Here is a 15072-nt window from a genome sequence, read left to right as displayed (position 1 = left end):
TTTTTTTGACACTATCAAATTCACAGGACAATGGCAAGATTAATGAAACTGAACTTTACCTCGGCGATAATTTTTCTTTTTGCAGAGTACTTGACTCGTTTTTGAAGGATACGGTAATCTTCAGAGAGTCGCTCCCGAACATGATGTAACGAAGTCGATCTCTTCGTTTTCGGTACGATCGTGGATCGTCGAAGAGATGTTCCGTCGATTCAATCCTATGAATGTTACGAGGATGAACGAGTGGAAGGCAGCCAATGGCTATAGAAAAGGTCCTGAGTTATGGCTTTCTTTCCGAATAAAACCCAAAACAAACGACTGGTGAAGAATATTTTTATTTCCTCGTTATTCAAGGAGAATGCGCGATTATTTAGGTGCGACGGAAAAGGAAACGTGGCGGAGGTAGAAAAGTTTCTCGAACTTGATGACACAGACAAATTGGCTGTTACAAGTAAGTTTGTTTCGCTACATATCCCCAGGCTCAACTTCGCTTAACATTTTCCTCGCGGTGCTTTGATGCACGTCTAATTTCTGACCGTGCAATACACTTGGCACGATGCACTTCCCTGCTGCATCTAGGTAATACTCGAATGCAGGAAGCGGTCGCTCGGCTTACACTCAGTTTGTTATGGACCATTCGAACCAGCTCGTCAAGCTGCAACACCTGCTCGCCCGATTATCCGAGGAGATGTGGCGGGTTGTCAGTTTTATCGGCGAGTCATTTATCTCTGCTTTCGGACATTGTTTGAACCGTGGTATATAGCGTAGAAAGGGGTGAAGGTGTTATTTCAAGGCCTCATCAACGCGATCCAATTACACACAATGGCACTTCATGTATGCATGTAACAAAGTTTGATAGAACCCTCTGTAAATATTTAACTTGTGGTTTTCAACCTCTCTAACCTACCACGTGATGCATCTACAACAGGTCGGGGCCCGGCAGATTAACGTCTTAATATAGGCACCCTTTTGCGATCTGTCCTAAACCCGCTTTCACACTCCAACTTTGGCACACGGGACGAGAGCTCGGGTGGTAAAGCCTAATGAAATGTCTGCCCTTGACCGCGGAACCGGGAGAAAATCCGGGCGTTTCTTACTGTCCCTGCTAGCGCTAATACCTTGCGATTTTCTCTTCGTGTTCCCTTTATTCGGACCAGAACGCTAATTTTCTAGCAATCCAGTTCTCTCCTACTACCCGCGGATGGTTAACGAGAAGAGACTGACTTATCATCATTCGACGAAACGTCCATCTGTCTTGTAATTAAACAGATTCAATTATTCCAAAATACATTTGAACACACTAGTGGGGAGAGTTAGTAACTATGAAGTGAAACGCGATTTGTTTCGTGAAAACGACCGGAAGTATGGAAGTGGCAAAAAAAGCTCTGGAGTTTAGTATACCAACGAGATGACACGGCCCTTCGAGAAACTCGGAGCAATGTTATCACCGGAGTATAGCAGCCTTCTAAACAATAACTTTCACTTCATTGCCCGAGTACTGCAGAATAAAATGTATATGCCTTTCGAAGTCTACGCAATAATTGAAATTTAATATCAGAAGATTGTTTGAAAGAAAAATTTTCGACGATCCGCATGAGATGATTTATGGGTTTGGGTTGGGTCGATTACTTCACAAACTGGAGGATATGTTCCAGGATTCCGTTTCTTTCTTTTAAGCACATCGTTCACGGTTATTAAATATTCCATATTTCAAAGGTGGATTAAAACTGTATTGAAAAAATACGAAAAAAACGTCATATCACTAAAAGGTCACTTTGCGAGTTCTCATCAAAGGACTATATGATATTTCTGTTTGTCGATGCGAGCGGCCTTTATCAATGCATTTCCTCAGGAGATGGAAAACGGTTGAAAATTTGATCACTTCGTGCAGTCTGCATGCGAAAGAGCAGCCAATTGTTCGAATTGATGGATAAAAGTTCACACAAGGTCGTTGACTCGAGTGAATAATACATGTAAATCTAGTAACGTGGCTTAATTGTAAAATGTGAAACTGGTACAAATATCAATGGTACCCTAATACATTGGCATAAAAGGATAATGACGGTGCTAGAGCGTGATTTTTACTCACCAAAATGATAGGTGGCGCAGGCTCCTCAGTCACAGTATTTCTTTTTTCGCTACACTTCTTTCGCGACGCTACCTGTAACATGAAATTTATTCATTGAAGGTGTGAAAAAACTTGAACGAATCTGTTGTCGGAGAGCACATCCGACGTTAATTCGACATGAATTTCAGTACAAGAAAAAATTTGGAGAAGCAGGGTTAACTGTCAGAAGGTAATTGGCACAAACAGTTTATTCTGTGGTTAAAATTTAGTCGCTGGTTGAGCAAACAATTCACTACATTTAACAGTTCTGCAAGCTTTGAGGACATAAAAATATCCCTTATTGTGAGAACCTTAAGGAACGTACGGAATATTGATATGAAAAAAAAACCATGAAATTAGAAAAACGCAAGAATTTCAACTACTTATTGCAAATATTATAATATTTCTGCACAATATCAAACGATTATTTAGAATTTAAATTTTTACGTTCAAACTTTGAGCTTTGTTGAAGTAATTGTTTGACGTGTAGTCCTATAGGGGCATGACCTTCTACGAGACAGAAGCTGATTGCATCTAAGTATTTTCAAAAGGTTGATAAATAATTTTCTCATCTCTCAATCTTTGTATCGTTAGCTATGATGGTCTTTGTATAATATTCTAGAATAAAAGTCAAAGAAATATCCCGTGAAAGTGGATTGGATGGAGGTGAACATAATTTGCGTCAGACATGCAGTTTTCGGTACGAGCTTCGAAAAATTTCAAATCATTAAAAGGATACAGCGAGTGTAGTACATAAGTATATATTCCTCGCTTTTAAAGAAATAATTTCGGTTCGGTAGCCATGCCCCAGGTGTCATGTTCTCCTTATTATTCAATCAAAGAATTCAATACCATTGCGAGGATGGATCATTTTCCACGGGTCCGATACAGGCTATTTCGCTCGATTATTATTGTGCGGTAACCTGCAGGGACGAAGAACGAATCGTATCAATCACCTGCTGTCCCTGCTCGCGTTTTCTCTGCAAATTACGAAGAGTCTTCTCTTGTTAAGAAAAGTTGGGAATCAATTATACGTCGTTATATTTCCGATTGATGTCCCGCTTCACAGGGTTGGGTTGCAATTGATTGCATAACGACCCGTTGTACTGACACAGCATGCACCTGACGGTTCTTACTGATAATGAGATACAAGCATGTGGCGAACTGCAATGCACTTTTGGAATAATGGCGTACTCATCCCTCGGTTCGTGGCTGTTTGCTGAATTACGACGCGCACTTGTTCGCAAACAAGTAAGACGATGCTTGAATCGTCTCCCTTGTGAAACGGCACCGATGGCGCTTGTGTGGCGAAGCGACTATCCTACGAACAGTAACGTTGACATGTACTGGTATACGGCGATTGAAAGAGGTAGCAGGCTGGAAGGTACATTATATTTGCTCGCAAACCGTGAATTTTTACAAAGGAATTTTGAGTACCTCGTTCGAAAGCAAGGAGGAGAGCCGAGAATATTTCCATCGAAGTGTAGCGGCTCGTTCCTGACACAATGGAAAAATCAAACCGTCTAGTCTGACGGTTTTCCAATGAAATCATCTCTACTAGATGCTTCTTTCAGATGTAGCAGTTCACCGATAGTTGATCTTTTGTGAGAAATACATGCGCAGATTTTTCTGTTGGCTAGTCGCAGGTGATTCATGCCGTCGAGATGAAATGTGAACTTTCAACGAGAGCGTAAGATCCTGTTGAAGATAAGCTCTTCGCAATTGCTAAGCGAGATCTGAGTTTCCTTTAAGTTTTTACTAATAATTGGATAAATTCTCCAATAAGAAAATGATAACGAGACGATGATGCTAATCACATATTTAAAAACTTGCGTTTCTCGGGAGATAGATTTCTATAAATCTATGTCAGTCTGATAGCTCGTTGAAATTTTGACTACACCGATTATCGGACGATATTTACTGTAAAGACCGTACGGAATATTTTGTAAAACAAACAACTATAGTATCTGAGTATGAAATAGTACATCTTGTGAGTTTTGGTAACTAGAGAGAAAATATGGAGTAGACGAATAGCTTGGGTTTGTCAATGCGCAGATACATGTACTGTCTGAAAAACGATAGAGGTTAAAATCTGTCCGGAGGAAATAGTGTGTAGAGGAGGACCGAATCGAATCGATTCTTTGCCGATGTCTGTTGTGAGTTATTCGAGACCCTCGTTTCTTTTATTACATCTGCATCTCCGGCCAAGGTGTCTACTGACATAGTCGGAAGGACGATATATAGTGCCAATACGAAGTGGCAAGGATCGAGAGAGGGAAGGACACCGCGGGGGAAGTCCGAAGGGACTTCTCGGCAAATATCTAAAGTTATTTTGCGGAATCGGAAGTTTTCCCTCAAGACCGTTGGGCTCACTTCAGTTTCAGCTCCACGGGCATAACTCTCTTGGAATGGCGAATTTGTTGTCTGCCTCTACGGCACGTTATGCAATAAGTCGTGCAGCAACTAAAAGCGCGCGCGCGATAAGTTCACCGCTGTAACTCTGTGGTAAAGTTTTTTTTTACATTCACAAGTTGCGTCGAGATAAGGGTCCATCAAACGGATAAAATAAGGACAAATTTATGCCACAGTTAAATTGAATGTCAGTAGATCGTATGTCTGTCAGAGTGGTCTGAATAAACTTGGAAATTCCTTCAAGATATCCTAAGTGAAGGAAATTTTCGGGAAAATTGCGATGCGAGAAAATAACCGTGGGCATGATAACTCCTGACCGATTTTTACCGCCTCTAGAATGTAATCCCGTTCGGCGAAGTAATGGCTGGGATTTCTCGGATCCCTTTGTATCGAGGTATTTGGATTTGGTTCAGGTATGTAAACGATCGCGGACGAGGAGTTATGGCTTCGATTACGAGTGATCGGAATCCTCACGCCTGAAGCTTTGATTTGATAAGTTACGGCGGTACGTTTGGGGAGGGAATCGTATTGAGTGAAGTAAGTGCGCCGGTCAGTCGAAGCTTGGAGTTCCAAGTGTTTGAATAGCTTGAATATAAAGAAGATTCGTTCAACGCAGCCGCGAAGGTCTATCGACGTTACACAGCCCCGAGGAGCTGTTATCTCTAAGTTTTATCGTTAATTTTTTCTCCCCTCCATCACGTTCGCAGGCTTTTCGCTCCGACGCGTAATTCCCTTTGGAAGATCACGGGAAATAGAATGGTTTTCGGGGAAGAGATGACGCGTTGCAATGTCGCCAGGAATTGCTGACAGTGAAATCGATGATTTCGATTAAACGTAGCAACGTGCACGAGAATCTCTAGCTTGGCCAATTATTTTTACGGTTAATGTCGCTGTGTTCCAGAATACAAGACCGAAGCTTAGCTGTGTGCAAACAAAATCGCGGACACTTGAACAGCAGCGTTATTTCGTTCCGAGAAAATTACGTTGAGTGAGAAAATAGAAAACTAGTGAAAACGCCGAAAGGAAGCCCTACGTAATCCACTTACTGTAGTAGATCCTCCGTTTCGCCTGACATGTTCACGCCTTTATCTTATCAAGAATCTTTTGCAGCAGCCACCTGCTGTAGTGGAAAACGAAGACAATCCAATGCTGCGATGTCTCGGCTTGGTGCTCCTTTGGAAAATACAAAGGCGGCATGATCTCATGAGGATTATTCCGTGGGATGAAGATTTCAACGATTTCGATTTAATTCTGGAGACACGCTTGTCTCGGGTACGAAACGACTAAAAGTGGAACAAAAGTTGTGAAGAGATTTTATAGTAAACTGTAATGAAGATCAAATAGAAGAATACAACCAGCAGATTAGCCAAAGTGTCTGACGACCACCGCATTGAGATAATGCTGATAGTGGTGACACCATGGATTATGGAAGTTCAAGAACTTGACGTCTTATTGTAAGTTGTAGATCCCAGCATTCCGTTGTCAATTGTCACTGCAGGACTGTACTCATGACCGTGCACTGAATCCAACTGTATAACTTTTTTGTGCAACGTAATGAAAGATACTCCCGAGTCAATTTCAGGAAAGGACGAGTAAGAATTCAAAGTTTGCATTGAAAAGTCGTTATGGTGTCTACAAAGTTTCTCACAATGACGGTTCGACTGAGTACTTTCGGTAGATCGGCACAATCTCGTAAAATATTGATTCGAATTGAAATATTTCCATTGTTGGTACATCATGCGATTTTCTATAGCAACGGAAGCCAAATCTTTATCCACCACAAATATTCGGAGCGACATCTCAAATTGAATATCTACATGAACTTGAACGTCATACTGTAATCATGCATCAGGAGAATACTTTTCTCATAACGCTCGAAACGCCACATTGCGTAAACAATCGTCGAGCATAAGAGATTATACAGCGAATATATAGATAGGGATGTGGAAACGGTTGAATTTCCAAGTCCCAGTACTGCGAGAAACCTGCTAACTCGACCATTAAATTTCTATACATACCAAACTGCATAGCCAGTGCGGAGTTATGAAAGCTTTGGTAGGGAAAACACATCTTTTAATGACGTAACTATATATCTCTTTTTTCATCAGTGTGCACCACACGCGTGACAGATGTATACACGTCATTATCCTGTCGCTCATGAAGCTTAGATAAATGAGTATTGCGGTTTTCAAGATTACACCGACTACTATGCCATCGAAATTTATTGAGAGCGAATGAACAATGGAATTTTCCACGACCCCAGTCACCAAGGTTTCACTTCAATAGGTCAGTGGGCTCAAATTATTGCTCAAAGTGAATTTGTCAATAAAACGATGCTGTCGAATGCAGCCACGTTTCGCATGTGCTTCGAAGAGCAGAGATCGTAGCGAGCAGTGAACTGTTTGTAGCCGACCTCAACGAGGATCGAGCCATTCAGTTGACATCTACACGAGAAAACAAAATTTGTCGATTACCCTTTTTAGTTGGTCAAACTACACTGTATTTGACTAAAAAATTATGTAGGTATGTTTCTTAAATAGCTTTATGGCGGCTGGAATTCACTCCTAATAATGTTTTTAGATGACTGTAAAGCAACTTGATCAAACTATGGGGTTACGTCTAGTATGGTACCCTCTGGTGATCCAACGGAAAAACAGTGTTTTCATTATACGTTAGATAAGCTACAGTGCCATAATCAATGAAGAAAATTGCTTCCGTAAGGTTTGTTCCCATCATCTCTGTACTTATTGACAAACAATTTTCGGAAAGATCTATACAGGATACGGGGGACCAAACCTTATCTGTGTTGAGTTAAAGGGATGCTGGGGTGCCAGGGTGAAATAGCCCAGTGAGAGTGAGTGGCGGCTGTTGGTTTGGAAGGCTGAAGGAGCTTCTTTGGCTCAGAGGCTAGAGAATGGGATCTTTGAAGTTACGTAGGCAAGGAAGGTGCCTCCGAAGTCTTCCAGATGGGAACGGCGATACTCAATTATCAAGGTTCTTGCCACTTTGCCAGGCAGATAACGAAATCAGTGCTAAAGTTAAAACCGGAATTAGCCTGTTCACCGGTTAGCCAAGGAAAGCGTGATATCCAGAAGCGGTGCGGAAGAAAATTGAAGACATACTCTATCTTAGTATTCTGTGGAGACAGCCTGACTTAGCTTCGTTGATATAATTTATAGCGAGGGTGCAGCAATTGAATTTTCCCCGCTTGGAAATGCAGCGCAGACACCACCCAGATCCCATCAATGGGGACAGAAATAGCTTGAATAAGATATGGACTCCATTTTACCTTAGATAGTCAACCGGTTAAGTATCTACTTAGAGCTTCGGTTTAAGGAGGAGCCCCACGGCTCTGCTTAGGCATCAAGCCGTAGCAGACTTTAGCGCTTACTCAACCATTTTAAATCCTCGAATAGACAAGCACCCATTCACGTATCTAGCCTTGGCTCTGCCCCCTGGTTCACCTTGGCTCTAGTCTCTCGGCAATCACCGCCCGGCCTGTTTTTCAAACGTATCGTCCCTCCTAATCACCTGCACCGGCGACTGGTTTTGTGTTCCTTGTTCGATTCAGCGTAGTTCTTTGATTTTAAAGTATGCAGATGGGTCAGTCAGACTATTGAGTGGTCGAAAGAATTATGCAGTGTGTGCTTGTAGATGCGTTTACATGAGTCAAGAAGATGGTGCAACTAGAATATCTGTAAAGCAGGCTTATTTATACCTTGTCTGAAGAAAAAATGGAAAAAAAAACAGTTAAAATACAGATCACCGAATACTGTGATACATTTTCTGATAAAAAATTGATTCTGCACATTAGGATGAGGAAAAGTAGGAACGTTACAAATGAAGGTTCAGACTTTTTGATAATCATTCTCATTTTTCATACGAATCTTCGGGTAACGTGAGACATTGAACATGATGCAATAGAAATATGAGACTCGATGAATTCGACGTGGCAAAAAATTAATCGTTAAATAACATTGATTCGACGCAATTTACTGAAAATGCTCGCACCGCTTCGCTAGCAATTCGTTGTATTGGACAGCAACATTTGTTTGGAACACATGATTTTGTGAGATCAACATTTGGTACTTGTTATTGATTTTAATCGGGAACACTTACGTAAAAATTGATAAGTTTCTTATCTGAAATAGGTATGAATGACTGCATGCTTGAAAAATTAAACTGCGTTCAGTCCCGAAAGTTTATCGTAATTTCTTACTGAGGAAATATCGCAAGCTCGGTTTGTGCCACAAATAAATCTAAAAGTTCCGTGGAGAGGCCACGTTTAACGTTTCGCCAATTAGCGAGCCCAGCGAAGAGACCCAGAGTGCGCGAGGAGCTGCGTAATCTGATCCTGGGAACGATGATTAGACTTTTTAATTTTTGTTTTAATATTTATTTTTTAATACCCCGCCGCGCCGTTCAAAGAACTGAGGATATCGTATTCCGTATATTACGGTGGAAGAATAAGCCGTTTGGAGAATTATCAGAAGAATTTTGGAGCGGAGATAAATTTCAGAATGAAACGGCAAAGGCAGCGATACAAGGAAAAGTATGGGAAAAGGAAAGAAAAAAGACCAATCCTCCTTCGTGGAGCGAGTGCTTGGCTATACTTATCAATACAGCTACAACCTCTTCCAGGCTTGGTCTTAGCCTCTCGCCGATCGATCGACTTATCTCTTTCATCATTGCAACTTCCTAAGCCTCATCCCCTACCAACGCCACGCCAGTTTCGCCCACGTAACTACCTGTAATTCATTGCTCAAAATGAGCGTTTGCGTTATGTATTTATTTGCGAAAGTTTAGCAAGGAGTTCCAGATATTATCTTGAAGTCATGTTTCGCTAAAGCAGCCTTCGATTTTGCATTTCTAGTGGACTCGATTTTTCTCTTAGTTTTTAAAAAATGCAGAATCAGCCGTAAGTGACACTTCATACTGGAACTTTTCAACAACTATGGTCCAACGATGCAAAAGTTGATTCGAACTTACCGATTCATTCGCTTGAAAAAAACACTGGCAGATGAGAATATAACTTCGTCACCTTACACATGTATTTCGACACATCTAACCGTTAACAATACTGTCGTGAATCCGTAAAAACATTAAATATTCAACGTTTTATACTTGCTGATCCAGTTTCAGTGAATTCGTTGTATACATATTTTCAAGTTTTATTCAAACATTTCACGTTCCGTTACTAACCATCAGTACACGATTACTGAAACGATGAACCGAATTGAACTGATAACATAGACGTTGTTCGCGTGCGACATCAGCATCTTTTATAAATATTAGTCTTTTTCTTTTTTGATTTTCATTCCGACCTACACCTCTAGGTCACTTCCAGCTGACCTTTCAGCTGAATGCATCAAATTTAGTCTACGGTTAGTATTCGCGCTTGACTTTTCATGCGGATGAACCTTATCCGAGATGAGCTGAAAACAAGCTTTACAATGCCGTTGAACCCGAGTTATATCATTTCGGCGCTGGGTTTATTCGGGGGAGTATTTTATTAGCTGACGGTGAAGTGAAATGGGGCCGGTAGGAAGAAATACTGCAAGTAACTTCCAATCGAATTAAATTTATTATCGTTTCCGATTTAGGCACCAACCCTACAATGTGGATAACCCATACGTACGATCGTTCTGTCCGGGAAACGGGATACCAAAGGAACTTTATTGGGAGAACGCAGGTCTGAACTTACAATTAGTTTCATGTGTGGCCTGCCGGCGAACCAGGGAGTGCCTTTGAATTACTCGTCTGTTTGCGGTCTGCATGGGCCGTGGTTGCGTCGGGTCGTTCGTCGAACCATCTGACAAGCGAAGAGCCCTGCAAGTGGCAGAAAGACGAGGTAGAGAAATCGCTACCGAAATCTGATGCTTGATACGATACCGGAGTACGTGACATCGTTTTCCCAACGTAAGGACTATTGTGCTGAAAAACTCAGGTAGTTTTTATACAAGTTAAAGTTTCTGATCCGCGCGTAGGTACGTCAGAATAAACCTCCAAGAAAAAAAGATAGTTCAAATAGATGAGCGTCATTCTTTACGAAAAGCTAATTGGTGAACGTGAAATGCATAAAAGTATACGTGAATGAACACCAATGTATGGTAATAGTTTCACCGACTGATTGATTTTCCATATTTGTTCTTTGTTCGCCAATGATCATTAGTAGCTTTAAAAATCTGCGCATGATTGCTCATGTACCGTTGCTGTTGTTCGCTGATTGTCAGTTTATCGGGCGATAAGTCATTACTATTGTTAATCAAAGTGGTACTCATCAACGATCACCTGAATAGCATCGGCCACAGCTGTGATCATCGGAAATAGTACCCTCAATAGGTAAGCCCGTAAAACTATGAACAGTCGCTTGGCAACCATTGAAAGGAAAGTAATAATATTGATTACGTAATTATCACCAAATAATTGTTTTAGCAGCGTAAGTTTGAAACTGTAAATTTGAACACTCGGCACGCATGCGTCTGCTTCACCGAGTTTCCTTTGCTTTCGTCTTTCACACGGTCAATAAAGGAGATTCGTCACCAGAAAACGTCGTTGAAGATAAAGTAAGGATTCGTGTATCGACAAAGTCCTGGCCAGATGTGCTCTGGGTGAAATGACCAACTCTACCATTGCACAGCTGAATGAGAAGAGAGAGAATTCTGAAAGAACCAGACGGAGCGAATGATGTGCATTAGCTTTTGCCGGTGCAGTATAACTGCCTAGAGGCGATATACACGTATGTACAAATGTATAGCTATATGTAAAGTGAAGCGAAATATTGTATTTCACTCTGCGCTGACCATACAGAATGGGTTCGAAGGGGATGTCCATCATTTATTCCCGTCACGTTACTCTCGCGAAAAAAAAAGGAAAAAAGGAAAACACGGCTTCTGTAATCCTCCGCGATCTCTCTCTCTCTCTCTCTCTCTTTCTCTTTATATATATATATATATATACGTATGTACAGCATTCTGGATCTAGTGACGGTACGGTATGTATGTAGGTACATACATATCTACACTGTACGGAAGTAGGAGAAATCTGGACAAGTCAGTGAGGTAGCTAAAGCCAGCCAGCTATCCGGCTGAGTCAAGCGAAGTCGGGTGCGGCATATCGATTTTATTCAACTCTCGAGTTTCAAACTGAGCGAAACCATCGGGCAATTGAAGCATTCGAAGCATTCGACTTTTTCATAAAGTTCGATAATCGGCAGTTGACGCCAACGTCATTGGTAAATTGTACAACTGTGCTTGACACGTTTTGACTCGAGTGAAGCGACCATCGCAGGGATAAAATGTGTCCCTCCTTTCTTTGAGAATCGAGGGGTGCTTCTGACAATAGACTATGGTTGAAGCTATTTTTACGGCAGTAGAACAGTAACGAAACTAGTCACCACCGCTCTCTCTCGTCATGAACGTGCAATGACACGAACAAACGTTGACAATCTACTTCGTCGAATTCTTTTTTCCCTGTGGACAGAGAACGGAAATAATTTACGTGTACCCCGATAAGCGAACCCTTATTCATTACACAAAAAAATCACTACCACATCATATTCGCGTTCGTTTCAAGGTAGGAAAAAAATGTACGCGGTAGCAATATACGTTGTTATCGTCTCTGGGCCGTACTGCGAAAACAATATCGTTCGTCGTCAGCAACTTCAAAGGTAAAAATCGACTGTAAGAAGAATGATGCGAAGTCCGATAAAGCGCCAGTTCATCTAGTGCGGTTTCAATTTTTGAATGAAAATGTAACGATGCGCCGACAAGGAAACGAATGTAGGAGAAGAACCGTTGGCCGGTATAACTACCGACGACGATCCAATCTACGGAACGCAGGAACTATAAATCTTGAAAAAACTCAACCGGCACACCAGACATTGTGATAAAAAGTGGAGCGCAGGTATTTGCATCGTCGAAGCACAGATTGGAAGTAAAAGTATTGAAAGACCTGAGAGAAGGAGAAAACGTTAAGATGCATCTTCTCGTTGTTGCTACACTGAAGAGAAACTCGTTTTTAACTCGGTAATTTTGAGACACCAAGTCTTACGTTACGCGTCAGTTTCTTTCGGAGGATTCCCACGAGAAAGAAGAAGCCGGGCGTATACATTTGCCTCGCAAAAAATTATAGCGAGGGTCGCAAAATGGAAATATGAGTATATTTTCACATGTTACTTATTCCTTTCTTTTCATTTGCCATTCGTTTGGCGATTCAAACTTTTCCGACAATGGATCCCCAGCGTACCGACGATTCTTGACAGAATGATGCATGAAGAAAAAAGTACGTCATGTCACTGACACTTTATTCCTCAATCCCACGCTGAGTAGAAACTCACAATCAGTGCCACATTTTCCTCTTGAATTTCAAATGTCTTGGCTACTGCAAAATGCTGGAGTTAAAACTTTTCGTCGTACAAATATCACTTAATATCCATGCAAATATTTGTATTTTGTGACGAGACGTCTTCGGCAAATACATTTATGCTTCAGTTACGATAATGTGACCCGCAATATCTCGCAAGAGGATACAGAGTCCTTATTGTTAGCTCCAACATATGTAGATGCACGTATGGGGGTGCGCACGAGGGCCGATGAGAGGGTGTTGCGTTTATGCGCACTACGTAATAACTTCCGATGATAGCCGTGCGTTGAATACCCACGGTCGCTTAATATTCCGAAAGCAGAATGTGGGATGGAAGCTGATTCTTGAACTGCACGGCATTAACGAAGCGGAGCCATGAATGCAGAGGAGTGAAATTGGTTCGAGAAACATATCCGGAATATATGAAAGCGTCGAATATTGGAAAAACAATCGCCAGGAGTTGATTTCACTGATCAACACGTTTCGTAGCACGCCAAATAAAAATATGTTAAATTCATTTTCACGATCATCAACATGTTATGTATGTAGATCTGCTTACGCGTTTAGCACCAATTTAGCAGTTACTTTTTTATCGGCCCGAAGTAAATTAGGATGCCAACATCTCGTTTCGCATAGATGAAATAATGGAGTAATCCACGTCTCTAAATTTTGATCTATCGAGTTTATGTTTTGTAACATTTTTAGTATTCTTATTCCCGATAGTGACATAAAATTCTGAAATTTCTCCACAAAATTATCTCTCGAATAAGAATCAAACATTCCAAATTCATTATCAAGTTTGCCTACTGCTACCGGCACTTCGTGAATTCTTAGTATAAGCTAAGTAAAATCTATAAATAAATTAATCAAAGAGTACAAACTGTAGAAAATCCCCACATACTGTAGCGAAATGCCAACGATAGAATCGCCCACGAAGTGCGCAGCTTGTGTCAAAAAATTACCATTTACTTTTTAACATAGGATACGACAGGCATTTCAATATTTAACGTATAATAATAATATTAAAATTAAAGGACAATATTCCTTGAGATTTTCTCACACTGTAGCTCTCTTTTGCAATATCGATTTATTCCGATCGAGGCTGATTTCGTCAACCTCTTCAGTAGGTCTTGCGATTAATTCTCTTAAATATACAAGCCTTGCAACTAATCAAACCTTTCGTCAAGTAATCCAAAATGATATTTACAGCAGGCGGTACTTGGTTAATAACATAATGATACGGTCAAAATTTAAAACAAATCCCAAGTTAATCACCTTGTAAGTCCAATTTCAAATATATTTCGATGCCGTAGCTTAACAGAAAAGTGAAACTTGGGACAGCCAACGCTGATCGAAACATCGACATCTGAAAAGATTAGTTTAGTGAATTTATTCGTAAGCCAGAAATCTTCAACTAACTTTTTCGACATTCACTACTTCGACGACTATCCGGAGAGATACGGAGAAATGTGAACGGGCATAAACCGCGGGAAACCGAATATCGTTTCCCAATACGACGAAGTGTTCATCGGAGCTATGGACTAGATTCTAGACGCTTATCTTTGATAGCGGTACAGCGGAAGCTTCTCCCTTGAGTCACGAGTGTTTTCCATTCCCGAGTTGATAACTCTTATCCAGAGGTCCCTCGGGCTTTATCGGGACATCCACTTTATTCCAAGTTGATTGGGTCACGCCTTGTATTTATGCTTCGCAGAAATAAAATATCTCACGCTTCGGTCCTTTGTTATAATCTTTGCGCTGGTATTATGTAAGCTTCTGCATCGACTTGCTATAATTAGAATGGTTAATGAACGTGGACGATGATAATTTCACGAGTTATTTTTGTACTGTTTCATATGCTGAGACGCAATCTTCTGGGAAGTTTCAACAAAGAAGCACAAGAATCATTTACGCCAAACTTATTTAAATCTGACTTGAGTTGAAACTGGGGCTGGTGTGAAAATCAAGGAATCAAAGGAAAAAAACCAGCCCAGTTAATCACGCAGATGAATCGGGTTTGGTGGGTCGGTTAATGTGGCAATTAAAACCACCCCTGACTGGAGTCATTCAAGGCAAGTAGCTGGGTTCGAGAATTCCGGGGTTCCTCAAGCTGAAAGCAGAACTTTCAGGAAAAGGTTACGGCGAGTTGAAGCCACAGTTGAAAGATATGATCTGCTATTGAAACTGTTTCA

The 15072-nt window shown here is 41.0% G+C and overlaps 1 protein-coding gene across 3 annotated transcripts in view; it reads right to left on the bottom strand.

Annotated features, from left to right (window-relative positions):
* Positions 1-15072, bottom strand: part of LOC124177680 (TWiK family of potassium channels protein 18-like) — a 242542-nt gene that overhangs the window by 109736 nt on the left and 117734 nt on the right. For 2 of the 3 annotated variants that reach the window (XM_046560316.1, XM_046560319.1), the window contains one exon: positions 2087-2158. The gene's annotated coding sequence lies outside the window, so the exon portion shown is untranslated. Of the gene's footprint in view, positions 1-2086; positions 2159-10220; positions 10346-15072 lie in introns of all 3 variants that reach the window. The other variant, XM_046560318.1, reaches the window with a different exon arrangement.

Source organism: Neodiprion fabricii, chromosome 3 (assembly GCF_021155785.1).
Source record: "Neodiprion fabricii isolate iyNeoFabr1 chromosome 3, iyNeoFabr1.1, whole genome shotgun sequence".
NCBI lineage: Eukaryota > Metazoa > Arthropoda > Insecta > Hymenoptera > Diprionidae > Neodiprion > Neodiprion fabricii.
This window is presented reverse-complemented; position numbering and strand designations above follow the sequence as displayed.